Below are 15,464 nucleotides of genomic sequence, written 5' to 3'. Positions count from 1 at the left end.
CTGTAAATATTAGTGACGACACCAGTGGCTGAATTATTAAACACAGATTAGCGTGCACGTCACACAGATGAGACGTGCCACACACAATAAATTGAGTCTTGGAGGGATTTCATGGCGATCTGAGTTTCGATTACTTTATCAAACTTCAGAAGTCCCTAAAGTCAAGTTACTTAGGCTGGTATTCATAGTCGACACTTTATATCACCACTTTGCAAAGTGACACTTTTGACGAAAGTGGCTCTTTCATATTAGTGGTATTCATAGACGATTGAAGAAGTGCATTTCACAAAGTGTCACAATTTGATTGGTAACAGAAGTCCCACAATGCCTTTCAAAACAAGTGAACAAACAATAACAAATTAATGACGTATAACCTACAAATTACAATGCTTGTGATTTGAATTGGGAGCCTAATTGATCGCGCGAGAAAGAAAATATATATTTAAAGTTGTTTTATTTCAGTTTCTAGTTTTTGTTGAAGATAGTTTAGATTATTTCAGTCAGTTCAGATATATGACATTTTATTAAATAGTTAATGATACTACTGGTGAAATTAGGTTAGGTTTTGTACAGTACATAGCTGATCCATTAATTTATATAGTTAGATTAGGTTCTGTACATATCTTTTTCAGTGATTTATGTCGCTAAGTTTAATTTTGTATGTATCCGTTCCACTGATTTATATAGTTCGGTTAGATTTTGTACATAGTTTCTATTAGTTTATATAGTTAGGTTGAGTTGGATTGAGTAGGTTAAGTTTTGTATATATATATATATATATATATATATATATATATATATATATATATATATACAGTATATCGTTAAGTTAGGTTTTATACGTATCTCCTTCATTGATATATCGTGTTATTTCCTTTATTTTCATTTTTGTCTTTTTCGTGAATAGTGAAAAGAAGTAAAAAAAGAATGAAATAAACACATTACTACTGCTATTATTATTACTATTATTATTATTATTATTATTATTATTATTATTATTACTACTACTTTCTCTCGTTTCCATTATTGCCTGCTCTTCAGGAATATTTTGAATGCCAAATGTTTCTACAATGCATAACAAAATAGGCCTAATACTATGAGATCTCTTTTCATGGTGAGGTTATGACTGCACATGAACTACCGAGACAGTAGATGTATTGCTTACCGGCGTGACAATATATATTACCGGTATCAAAACAGTAATGATTATATCAATATCAAGATAAATCTTATCTCAAAATACAGGTAGTCAACAAAAATCAAAATTATTTTAAACCCAATATAATTATGGAATCTGCTTAGAAGGCAGGCACGTGAGGTCTTTCAATGCTAATTTAAGATAGTTATGCCTACATTAGATTGAAGTTAGTTTAATATTATTTAAGTTAAAAAATTCGTTTCAGTAATAAAAAATAGGTTATATAGGCATATCTACCTACATATCACTTCATCGAATTGAGGTTATAAATATACGAATGTTACTACAGAAATATCTTAACTATAATATTACATATATATTAATGTATGGTACATATCTGTAGCATAGAATTTTAATGCAGTCAATAACTGTATTATTGGAGGCACTGGCAAACCTCTATTATTCGTTTTTGTCAATCAGTCATCGAAAATATAAGCAATCTCAATAAGTTTCTTTATCAGATTGGAACCGTTTTTTTAAATTCTATATCATTATAAAATTCCACGGGATTGTCTTTAGGCCTATCTGTAATGTAGCGCTTTTGTACATTGTCCACATTGTGCCACCTCTTCCGCACGTTCTAATAATCGACAACTTCCAGGACGTCCGCCATTTTTCTACAAAGTGTCACTTTCGGCTCAAAGTGTGGTCGGAACTACACTTTCATCCGAAGTATTCCTTTGCACCAAAGTGTCGACTGTGCAACGGAAAAGTGAAACTTTGCGTCTTCCAAAGGACACTTTAATCGAAAGTGTCGACTATGAATACCAGCCTTAGTGTTTACACTCTGAATAAAGAAATACTTAAAGTATCATTCACAGTGGATAAATTTTCAGACAATATACTTACTGTGTTTACACTGATACATCTTTTTTTTTATTTTGCCTCATGATTTGTCCGTCAGTTACCTTTGCAATCTCACGAGGCGTTGTTCCGCAGAGATGTCTAAAGTCTCAATGGAAATGGAGACACAAGCGAAACAAGGAATTTGGTGAAGTGAGAAATAACTTGTCGATAATTTTATCTGGAGCTTTCTGTGCTTCCTGAGGCCTCATAAGTCTACAATATTGTACTTTAAGCGTAATTTTCTTCCCGAAGCTATTCATGCCAAGGATTTTTATTGCCTCTTTTTCTCTTTAGAAAAATTACAGATTATAATTAAAAGACACACTTAAACGCTGTAACTCAAAAGTAAAAGGAAATATAAAACATGAAGGGCATAATACTATGAAAAAAATCAACGGAAAAGTTAAAGGCCTTATATCAAGGCTCCTTAAAATTATAGAGGATGTCAAAATTTGGTGAGATTGTGATGCAACATTATTGGATCAATTGTAAGACTAGAAGATTAAAGAGAATGTGAAATAGATCGAACCTCTCTGCTTTTGTAAAGAGTAGAAATGTTGCTGATAACGAATCCAATAATAACCTCAAGTTAAATCCTCGTTTGCAAGTTTGTGCACACGTCAATATACCAACATAATAAATAAGTGCCTACAAAAATTTATCTGCCAATATAAACTGTATGGCACAAGAAATTATTTTAAAATATAGTGTAAAAATTTTCATTCTACCAACATTTTATTAACCTTTATAATTGTAGTCCACGAAGATAAATCAATGTACAGTAGAGGCATCTACGTGCAAGTCATAATTTAATGTGCCGCGTCTATTATGAACTATATGGGCGGGTTAGCTGCCAAGTGGTGTACGTCCAAACTGCTATGTTTTCAGGAGAGCAAATTTAAAGTTCGCAATTCATTATAAATTCAGAATTGTATTATGTCTTGAGTAAATAATGACTTGGCAATAAGTGGAACATACATACTTTCAATTAGAAGTTATAAATCTATCTTGCAGCTGTTTTAACTACCTCAAAAGTGAACTTTTCAAAGTCATGATCTTGAAAAAAATAATAGCGTTCCCCTAATTGAAACAAAAGTAAATTGGAAAAGGAAATGAGATTGAATAAAAGTTGAAAGCCTACTCGAAAACAGAACTGTTGTTTATTGCTAAGAAACACAAACAAAAATTAACATTGAAAAGAACAAAATGAAAATTCATACGATGTCATCTGATATGATTTCATCAACTTATTCATCGTCATCGGAAACAGTTCAAGGATCAGAATTTAAGCCAAGAAAAAAAGAATTGTGACAAGGGGGTATAAACGGCAATAGATCCCTTATATCTTTTTTTCTTTGCTTTTGTGATGAATCTTCCATCAGGGTAAGTCGTTTGAAGTTGATGCCGAGTCGGGCACATTGACGGTCGCCCAGTTCTGTCACGACCTTTTCTCAAGTAAAGCTCCTCGAACTCAACTATTTCGTTCAGATTTCCTTTATAAAGGATAAAGGTTCCATGCGTCTTACTGTACTTGATATGAAGCATTTTCAGTCGCTTTCATTTCCAGCCAGATTTTGTTTTCTCTCCGTGACACTGTTGAATACCTTTGATTGTCAGAAAAACTGGACGTTGCATCTCATGAACCACAAACTTATTGGTTCTTCGGATTTCCTCCATCACGTTGTACCAATCTTTTGGTACATAAATGGTTCTATTTCTACTGGCAGTTTCAACACACCAAAAATCACCATCGTTGGAAAGGTATGAATGTCTCGAAACCAAAAATTTTTGTTCAAAGGTTTCGATGTCATTGTCACTGAACAGAACATTACGCAGAAGTGTGAGGGCTACATTCAAATTTCGATTCTGTCCAGTACAAGAATCGGACTAAATCACAATATGCTTTATAGCTGGTTTAGAAGACAACATTTCTTGAAGTGAATAAGCAAGGATGAGGCAATCTCCAGGGAGCCCCGAGCTGCAATAGCTTCATTCCAACAATAGAAATATCCCGTTTTACTTTTCATGTCATTAATGCCAAAGTTATAGACGTATAGGTTTCTTTTGTAGTAAGCATCACTGACTGTCAGTATTGGGAATGGAAGGGCCTCCTGTATATCCATGGATATCACGTACATTTCAGTATTACGATTGGAAGAATCACGCTTCATACATATACATTCACGGGCTCTCAGCTTTCCTTAAATGTAGTTCATGGGTTGTCTCCAATGTTGCTTTTTCTTCCACTGTGAGATTTGTATCCACTTTCTTTATTTTGTAAGAGAACAATTTTTACAAGTATACTTATTTTCTCGGTTTTTTAAGTGTAAGTTGAATTGTGTATTAAAAATGTGACAATAGTAACTTTCTTTTACAAACTCCGTATTGCCCTTAAGGTATGCTTTTTTGTACAAATCATACATCTTTCGCATGTTCAGAAGAAGACTCAATTACTTCCTGTTTACATTATCATTTCGGCTAAAGTGTGAGTCACTAACTGGAAACTGTTTGTATGCTGTTCAATGATAGCTATTTTAACTGGGTCTATCTTACGTGGATTAGGCTTGCTCCCTTTCAAGTCCTCACCAGGAGGTTTGCCTTCTCTATAGTTTTTCAAAGCTCGCGACAGTCTCCTATCACCCACTTGTTTCACATACAGACTACGTTATTTACAGTCGTGAGCAACATGCACTTAATATGAATGGTTCATACACAGGCTACGTTATTTTGTTCTTGAACAACACTTACCTAATAATAAGAATGTTTGGAACACAACAGAGTAAACAATGTCCACAGGCTGCGACAGCACAGAATCTGTGTGCTGATAACACTGGCAGGAGCACTTGGACGTACACCACTTGACTGCCAAGGCGCTCAGCAATTTCGTTAAGTGTAATAACATTCTGCTCTATTTTGTGAGCGAACTATTGAACATGGACACACATTACTTGTCGGATACACAGAACTGGATGTCTAGTAACTATAAGTGGTGTTAGTCCATTTTTCAATTTTTGTGACTTACACCACTTCGCAGCCAACACGCCCATATGTGTTGTTGTTTAGCCAACTGTCCGAAGACAGGTCTGAATCTCACAAGTGATACCATAAGGCACCACTTATGAGACAACTAGGCCAGGAGATAATGGGGTAGGGTGGCCAGTTCCTTTCCTCTTCATTGCATACATCGCCGAATAGCTACAAGTTACACTAATCAGACTTCAGATGCGTAGTGGTAGCAGAAGCAGCAGCAGCAGCATAAGCAAGCAGTTTTATTTTGCCTGGCAGAGTTAAGGCACTCCACTCAACCAGGTTTCAATAATATACATGAAATAAAATTATGTAATAGATTACAAAACAATATAAAAAAGATACCTTAAAGATTGTATAAAATATAGTAGAAAATTACAAATAGTTCAAGATCAGTTACATAATAAAAGGAGAATATAAAATAAAGCAGAAAATTACATATAATCAAAATCAGTTATATAACATAAGAAGAATATATACAATTTATAAGACATAAACCGCTCGAGATAACTTCGACGATTAATTCACTTGAGATGTAATATACAGTTAACATACTAATACGAAAATACATGTGGGTTACAAGACATAAAAAGTTTAATAGCAAAATCGTACTATATAACATACAGATACAAACGGTTAAGTAATATATCAAGAAAATAAAAAAAGAGAAAAAAGGAAGAGAGAGGAGAAAAAAATAATAACTTGATCATCTAAGACTATTTAGGAACTTCCGCAAGAGTCTAGTTCTGTTCAATAAAACATTTCTAAGTAGAATGTATTTAAAAGACTTTAGACTCCGACTGCTTTTGATTTCCTGTGACAAGGAATTCCAGGAACGAGCTCTTGTATTGTGAAGGAAGCAGACAAACACACACAATAAAATTGTTCTTCCTCTGACACGTATCAAGTGAGATGTACTGCCAGATAAAATATGTACATATCAGCCAGAATCTCAATCAGAGGTGGTGAACTTATATACACGTATTGTATTATAAAGTTCCTCGCTTCACACTTTTAGCATCCCACCATAACCGTGATACATGTTCACAGCATAACCTTGTTCTATCAATTCCATTTCATCAAACATCTCTCTACTCTGCTTCCTTCACAATACACACAACTCGTTCCTGGAATTCCTTGTCACAGGAAATCTGGAGCAGTCGGAGTCTAAAATCTTTTAAGTACACTCTACTTAGAAATGTTTTATTGAACAGAACTAGACTCTTGCGAATATTTCTAAATAGTCTTAAATGACCAAGTTGTTATTTTTTTCTCCTCTCTCTTCTTTTTTTTTCTTTTCTTTTTTATTATATTGATATATTACTTAATCATTTGTATTTGTATGCCATTTAGTACGACTTTGCTAATCAACATTTTATGTCTTGTAACCCACATGTATTCTCCTATTAGTATATTAACTGTATAATATATCTCAAGTGAATTAATCGTCGAATTTATCTCGAGCATTTTAGGTCTTATAAATTGTGTGTTTGTGTGTGTGTGTGTGTGTGTGTGTGTGTGTGAGTGTGAGTGTGTATATTCCCCTTATGTTATGTACCTGATTTTGATTACGTGTAATTTTCTACTTTATTTTATATATTATGTAACCGACCTTGACTATTTGTAATTTTATATTATGTAACTGATCTTGACTATTTGTAACTTTCTACTATATTTTATGTAATTTCTAAGGTATTTTCTTTGGTGTTGTTTTGTAATCTAATTTTGTATTTCATGTATATTATTGAAACCTGGTTGAGTGGAAGAGAAGGCCTCATGGCCTTAACTCTGCCAGGCAAAATAAACCTACTACTACTACTACTACTACTACTACTACTACTACTACTACTACTATAATTGAACACTTGTGAGGAATTTCCTATTCTCTGTGCCAATAGAAATTTCATATGATATAGAAGGTCGAAGTCAGAAGGTTTATATCTGATCTACAGGTATGGGTAAGGAAAACTGAAAGACTATTGAGAACCGTGTCTAACACGAAGATGACACATACTTGCTCATTCTTCTTATTATTTTTAAGGATTTCTAAAACAAAAAAATGCAGTTCCTTCATCGTGATGGGAAAGATATTAATGTTTGTAGTTTATTTTCTCAACTACGATTGGGAGTCATGTTACTATCTTTAGTTTATTTCCTGAATTATCACTGGTTACCTGGTTGAGGTTTTTTCCGTGGTTTTCCCTCAACCCAATATGAGCAAATGCTGGGTAACTATCGGTGCTGGACCATGAACTCATTTCACCGGGATGATCACCTTCATTTCATTCAGGCGCTAAATAACCTGAGAAGTTGATACAGCGTCGTAAAATAACCTACTAAAATGAATGGAGATACGTAACAGTAGACTAACAGACATTTTGAAAAAAAAATTGAGATATTTGCGCGCACGAGTTGGTCTGTTAGGGTACGTACACGTTGGAGCAACGATAAACGATAAAAGAAATGAGCTAGCGATGCTTTGGTATTATCAAAGAATCAAGTGTTCATATCGGAGCAACGAGGACGCGAGAAGCGAACATTTGATTTATCAGTAGAAGATATTCTATGCATTCACTTAATGAAATAAGATATATAGGAAATGTCAGCTGCTAAGTTCAAGGTTAATATAACTTAAATACGTACGAAATTAAACCCGTTTCTCATCCCAAAAATTGTATAAATTCGTTGTGTTGTGATTGGTTCTTGTGATCACATAACATATAACGAATAAATACACAACTGATCAATTTGCCAATATCTACAATAATTAATTTAATATGCTGAAATAATAATAAATCGATTAATATTCGGATATATTGATAACCACCGGTAATTATACAGATTAATATTATCTTAATCAGAGATCATATGAACGACAAGAGCGAAGAAAATGGAACTTTTCATTTTCTCGCTTTTATCGTTTATCTTCGCTTTTATCGTTACTCCAATATGCACACCTCAATGACAGTACATGGTTCAATTCTCTCAGATATAGCATCGCTGCTTCTTTTTATCGTTTATCGTCGCTCCAACGTGTACGTACCCTTAGTGGGTAGGTACATCGCGGCCGGTTTTAAACTTTTCTGAAAATGTTTTTCCAACACAAATATCGAAGAAACTCTGGGAATCGAATACCTATCCCTTTGACGAGAAACTACATATGGACGTGATAACTGAAAGATCGCGGGTGCGACCCCAGAAAGTTCCCTCTTTCTCTTTCTGCTATCATTTGCGTCGATGGTCGACCTTGGAGAAGTTCCAGTTCTCTAAAAAACTTAAAATCAATCGATCGATTCCGTCAAGGTATTTTGAGACTCGTGTGAAACTTTACATAAGTATCCACTAGTTCCGCAACAGTCCGTGGCGTGGGTGTGCACGTACTGGTAGTACAGCGGCTAGTCACGAGGAGGCGCTGGTGGCAGGGGGGGGCGGCAGTTGTGTTCTCCTCTAGAGTTTACTGTCAGTCGCTGTCACGTCTCCGATATAGTAAACGGCGCGTGGACAAGTTGCGAACAGTTGACATTCGTCTGTGCGTCGCCATGACAATATGAGTAATTCAATGACAGTGAATAGGGAAATGACAGTCAACACTCCGTGTTGCTAAATGATCGTCAAGTAACACGTGCGCCGGTGGTTAATTCACTCTGTCGATACATCTAAGCATTGACATTTTAAGTCAGGTGGTTCCTACCCCCGACGCTCGTGTGTGTGCTATTGTTGCCGCAGGTGGCTAGTGAGTAAGTGTTGTAAATTCCATATTTTTTTTTTTAACACATGAGTTTTGCGATTTACACTGGTGTAATGCCATGGTGTAATGTTTTCTTGTATCGTGTTACGAATTGAATTATTATTTTTCTTGCAGGTTTTTCCATTTTATTCTGTAATTAATATTCTCGCTTTATCCCAGAGTCAACATCATAGTGAAGAATTTTCATTGATTAATTATCCCGTCGGTCTCATTTCGTTACATATGTAGTGGTTTTTGCTGTTAGGATTTTATAAAATGTTTCCGCGTTAGCGTAAAGTAGTAACGATGGTATTATAATAATAATAATAATAATAATAATAATAATAATAATAATAATAATAATAATAATAAGCGTTACAGTATCAATAATTTTATTTTCGACAACAGTAATTATTAAAAGCCACATACAGTAAATCACACAAGGTAAAATTATTCATAAAATAAGTGTTGTAAGTGCAATAAAAAAATAGGCTACATGTTCTTCATCTTGCTAAAAAGAACTACGTGAGTTGTCATACATAGCGTATGTCAGTGGAGCGAACGAAAAAATGTCTATTATTGTGATTGATTTGGGGTTTGTAAATTACTTTTATTTTTCTTCTTCAGATTCTTCACTTCTTGTTTTTCTTTTTCTCCTCCTCTTGTCTTATTTTCTCCCTCAGCCTTCTCCTATCTCTTCTTGTTCTATTTCTTTGTTATTTTGTCGTTAATTTAAATATTAGCATTGGGAAGGGTTAAATTACAGTCTAAATACACCCCAGAGTTAGTTAAAGCGATGACATAAAATTAACTTGTTTCCATTAGTTTCTGCTACATTGATAGCAATTATCATGAAATTAATTAGGTACCTTCCGATAATGCACTCGCCATGCTAATTTATCACTGTCAGTCGGAGGTTAGGTAGGGTTAGATGAGGGACTAGTGACCTTAGATTAGGTAAGGTTGGATGAAAGGCTAACGACCTGGTCACTATCCCCTCATTTAACCTTCCCTAACCTCCGGATGGAAGTGACAAACTACCCCGATGAAGAAATAACACCGTAAATTACAATATATTAGTTATTATTTTACTATTGTTATTATTGTCACTACTAACACAATCAATACCAGTGTTATATTATTACTACCACTATCATTATGACTCCCACCTCTGCTGCTACTATTACAAATATTATTACTAAAATTTCCACTAATATCACCACCATATCGATGCTACTAGTAACGTATTATTGATACTCTATTACTACTGGTATTGCTACCACTTACTATTGCTACTTCTAAGATAGCTACTACTATAACATTGCTACCATTAAGATTATTAGTACTATTATTACTATAATAGCTACCGTAGAAGGGGCGCGGTAGCGGCTCGGTTGAGTTGCGTTGCAAACTAGTAGGTCGTGGGTTCGATTCCCGATAGGATCATGGATTTTCTCCAATGATTTAATCCCTCCGGCCGCACTGTGGTCCTGGTTCCACTCAGCCTCTAACAGAAATAAGTACCACAGGGTCTTTCTTTTGGGGGTAGATGTGGCAAGCACGTAAGACTGAAACCTACTACGAGTATATACTAGTACCCCGTGTGTCTGCAAAAATGGGAGCTTTAACCTCCATCTGCCCTATGAACCTCGTGGCCTGTAATGGGGATAAATTTACTGTTACTACTACTATCACTACTGCAGTCCACCGTTGTGGAGTAACGGTTAGCATACCTGACCGTGAAACAAGCGGGCCCGGGTTCAAATCCTGGTTGGGACAAGTTACCTGGTTGAGGTTTTATCTGGAGTTTCCCCTCAAACCATTCAGAGCAAATTCTGCTTAACTTTCGGCGCTGGCCCTGGATTCATTTCGCTGGCATTATCACCATCTCATTCAGACGCTAAATAACCCTACCAGTTGATAAAGCGTCTTAAAAAACCAATAAGTTAAAAAAGAACCACTGCTGCTATTACCACCATCACCGCTACCGGTAATACTACTGCTACTACTACTACTACGACCACCACCACCACCACCATCACCACCACCACCACCACCACCACTGTTCTAAAGTAACTACTGTTACGGAGTATTCTGTATTTGCTACTAGGTTTTGGCAAAAATTTCAGGGATTCATTTAGGCAACTTGATCCATTGGGAAGTGTCTTACTTTTAATTGATTTTATGGGTACGTTATGTTTAATCAAGACGTACTCGATGCCGGGTAATAACTGTCACGTCGTAATTGATAAGCGACATCTGCTACATTGCGGAAATTATGGATTCTTCTCTCAGCTTTATAGGCCTACATGTATTGCTATCTATTCTACATTTGAAAGCAGTAGAGAACTCACGCGTGGACATCTTTCTCGTGTATTGGAAATGATGACAGTGAAGTAAGCAACATGTTTCGCCTTAATACAATGTCTGAATTATGCGCGATGTTTTTGTCAATATTACAGTGCAATTCTTGTAATAAAATTGCGTGTGTTGTGCATGAATTTATTGCGACAGTAGAAGAAACGGAGCATATGTTAACTTCCGATAGAGTGGCAAACACGAATTGGAACAGGTGAAATTGATTTCATTGTAACTTCCAGAACGGCTTCGAGGTCAGTCCAGCCTTCTATATAAATTTGGCATTGGGTCTTTTCAAGGGACGAGACAGTTGGAATGTAGTGTTCATAATATATATCATTTTGTAGTCCCGAGTTCAAGAAAACCTGGAAATCTACTTCCCCCGACTCGTGTGCTTCATTGATGTGTACAGTGACATTTTCACTTTCGTTTGCTTAATAAATTATTTGGCTATTCTGCACGACATAGTCACATGCGCCAATAGCTAAGTAACAGACGGCTAGGACTGTGACAAAGTTTGAATAGATTGAATGAGGTAATAAATAAGCGTCAGGAGGTCGAAGACTGACAAATTTTGAGTTACAGACACAGGAGGCAGAGGACTGTGACAAAGTTAGATTGCATTAGACAAGGTGATAGATAAGTGAGAGGAGGCTGAGGACTATGGCAAGATTGAAGTGGGTTAGTTGAGGGGATAGGTAAGTGACGGCAGGTGAAGGACTGTGACAAGATTAGTGTGAGATGATAGATAAGTGACAGGGGGCAGAGGACCGTGACGAGATTAGTATGGATTAGATGAGGGATAGGAGGCAGAGGTCTGTGACAAGTTTGAAGTGGGTTAGTTGAGGGGATAGGTAAGTGACAGGTGGTAGAGGACTGTGACGAGATTAGTTTGGATTAGGTGAGATGATAGATAAGTGTCAGGAGGCGGAGGACTGTGACGAAATTAGTGTGGGTTAGGTGAGATGATAAGTGACAGGAGGCAGAGGACTATGACAAGTTTGAAGTGGGTTAGTTTTAGGGGATAGCTAAGTGACGGCGGTAGAGGACTGTGACGAGATTAGTTTGGGTTAGGTGAGGGAATAGCTAAGTGATAGGAGGTAGAGAACTATATCAAGTTTGAAGTGGATTAGTTGAGGGGATAGATAAGTGACGGCGGTAGAGGACTGTGACAAGATTAGTGTGGATTAGGTGAGATGATAGATAAGCGACAGGAGGCGGAGGACTGTGACAAAATTAGTGTGGGTTAGGTGAGATGATAAGTGACAGGAGGCAGAGGACTGTGACGAAAATAGTGTGGGTTAGGTGAGATGATAGATAAGTGACAGGAGACAGAGGACTGTGACGAGATTAGTTTGGGTTAGGTGAGATGATAGATAAGTGACAGGAGGCGGAGGAATGTGACAAAATTAGTGTGGGTTAGGTGAGATAAGTGACAGGAGGCAGAGGACTGTGACGAAACTAGTGTGGGTTAGGTGAGATGATAGATAAGTGACAGGAGACAGAGGACTGTAGCGAGATTAGTTTGGGTTAGGTGAGGGAATAGCTAAGTGATAGGAGGCAGAGGACTACGACAAGTTTGAAGTGGATTAGTTGAGGGGATAGATAAGTGACAGGCGGTAGAGGACTGTGACAAGATTAATGTGGATTGGGTGAGATGACAGATAAGTGACAGGAGGCGGAGGACTGTGACGAAATTAATGTGGGTTAGGTGAGATGATAAGTGACAGGAGGCAGAGAACTCTGACAAAATTAGTGTGGTTTAGGTGAGGGAATAGCTAAGTGATAGGAGGCAGAGGACTACGACAAGTTTGAAGTGGGTTAGTTGAGGAGATAGATAAGTGACAGGATGTAAAGGACTGTGACGAGATTATTGTGGATTAGGTGAGGTGATAGCTAAGTGACAGGATGCAGAGGTTTGTGACGAAGTTAGTATGGGTTAGATGAGGGGATAGATAAGTGACAGGAGACAGAGGATTGAGGCAAGGTTAGTGTGGGTTAGTTGAGGTAATAGATAAGTGACAGAGGACTGTGACAAGGTTGTGTGGGTTAGGTGAGGTGATAGCTAAGTGACAAGAGTTAGAAGACTGTGATAAATTTAGGTTAGATGAGGGGATATCTAAGTAACAGTAGGCAGAGAACTGTGACAAGTTTAGAATGGGTTAAGTGAGGGGATTGCTAAGTGACATAGAGGTTGTAATGCATCGTCACTTTTTCATATTTTTCGACCTATTCTAGTGAGTAAACCAAACATATCTTTATTCTCCATAAATCCTGATATTTTAAACATGATATTACAAAAATCATTCTTTTTAGGCAAATTTTAATCCAATTCATCATGTGCCATTTTAGTACAGAATACGCAATTATTTAACAAACGCGCCTTTGTAGCGCCAATCACGTATGTAAAGCAACCTCCTAAACACGAAACGTAGTAGACAATAGAGATAAACAATTTATGTCTTGTGTATTATTTTCGTCTTAAGCCACCTTATGCGTTTTCTCTAAACATTACAAAAGAATCCTCCGATTCATAGCCTGTTTGTGAACAGATGTGAATTTCATTTTAACTGTTTTTTGTGCTGCAAATACGATTAATTTCAACATGGAAAGCAAAAGTTCACAGATCGAACATTAGAGCTCGTGAATTCGATGTTATTAGTATTCCGCGTCTAGTCCTTTCTGCCAAAGACAAATCTTGAATAACCATCGCTAACACCACCGCTACTACCACCACCATCGTAACCTGTTCATTTCGGATCATCACTTACTGGCTCTTCCGATCTGGGTTCTTGCCTTTAATTTATATTTCAATGTCCATAAAAGTATTCTCTCTTTTAAATGTTGGTTGAATTGTTGTTTACGCGGCATATGGCCTGTAAAAGTCTTCTTAGTCAGAGTTTTGAGCTAATAATTATTTGAGGAGCATAGTATCAAAGTTAGACAACTCCATTTTTTGCGATTTCGAGATATCGATTGTTTCTTATAAAATTTTGTATCCTGAATGCGATTCTGGAACTGTTTAGGATAAAAAACGGATAGAACAGAGCGAAAATAACACTTAGTTGTGCGCTTTAGAATCAAATTGTAGACAACTCCTCCACTGTGGCTTAGTTTCAAATTAGGACAATTTCTTCAGTATCCAATGAGAAGCCCACATTCGTACCACCTTTTCCCATCAGCATTGCAAATCCAACATGGCTGATTGTCTACATAATCGGTTTGTGGATGAATAAGTATTGTTTTACGTAAATTTGCTTTGAAACTGAGTTAGACGAGACTTAGATTCAAAAGTAGATTTCACTTTAAATATGGCTTCGTTTGGTTTCAAAAATAGACAACTCCACTTTAAATATGGCTTTATTTGATTTCAAAAACAGACAACTCCAAGGCTTAGTTTCAGAGATGGACAACTCCACTTTTAAACTTAAATTGCGACCTGAATATTAATTTTAATTACATTTTGAGACTGAAAAATGTTTCTATGTTCCATGAGAATGTTTCAAAAAATGTACGTATAAGGTGACATTGGTTTCCAAATTATCTAGTTTTTCGCCTCTCCTGTAAAAAAAGCAAAAGTGGAGTAGTCCAATTTTGATACCAAGCTCCTCATTTGTGTTAATTTATATTGTCCTATGTGCAGTTGTGTTAGATAAATTAATGGTTCTATACTTCAGCCAAGCAAAGACAAGACTTTATCAACTGATACAACGATTCTAATATTCAGCACCAACCAGGGACAGCAAGGAGGGACAGAGTGTTTTTGTTACGTCGATTTCACATCTATTCTTTTCTTGATGGACCTCAAAATGGGAGGCCAAAACTGCTCACTATTAGTGGTGTAGCGTCAGGGGAGACAGGGGAGATACGTCTATCCAAAAGTCACGAAATAGGCTAATTCATAGTATCGGTATCTATTCTAATTTTATTATATTAACTTATGTTCTTTTAAAATTCCTAAACAGATTTCTTTTAATGTCTGATAAAGTTACGCGTAATCTATTTTAGGCGCTTCAAAAATAAGCTTCCTGCAGCCATGGTGGATATTGCATGTGGGAATAGACAGAACACGATCTGTCTCTCCAGTCTGCGTCATTCTCTCGTAGCTGCACCTGAGTAACCGCTCTGGCTGCACTTCAGGTGCTAGGTGGTTAGACATGTCTATTCCGGTTTATATACAGCGCAGCGATACGACAGTGTTTCCTTCCCGTGAGTGTTGTGTTGTAGCTTTTAATAATCTCTAGCATGGAAAGAAATCAGGTGATGATCGGCATGAACTTTTGACAACTTAAAGTCAAAAATAAACAG

General features: G+C 36.5%; 1 protein-coding gene across 1 annotated transcript in view; it reads left to right on the top strand.

Annotated features, from left to right (window-relative positions):
* The first annotated feature begins 8,557 nt into the window (after window positions 1–8,557).
* The window catches only part of LOC138706053 (potassium voltage-gated channel subfamily KQT member 1-like), a 901,236-nt gene continuing 894,329 nt past the window's right edge, over window positions 8,558–15,464 (top strand). The window contains exon 1 of the mRNA XM_069834959.1: window positions 8,558–8,808. The gene's annotated coding sequence lies outside the window, so the exon portion shown is untranslated. The remainder of the gene's footprint in view (window positions 8,809–15,464) is intronic.

This window comes from Periplaneta americana, chromosome 9 (assembly GCF_040183065.1).
Source record: "Periplaneta americana isolate PAMFEO1 chromosome 9, P.americana_PAMFEO1_priV1, whole genome shotgun sequence".
Lineage (NCBI taxonomy): Eukaryota > Metazoa > Arthropoda > Insecta > Blattodea > Blattidae > Periplaneta > Periplaneta americana.
This window is presented reverse-complemented; position numbering and strand designations above follow the sequence as displayed.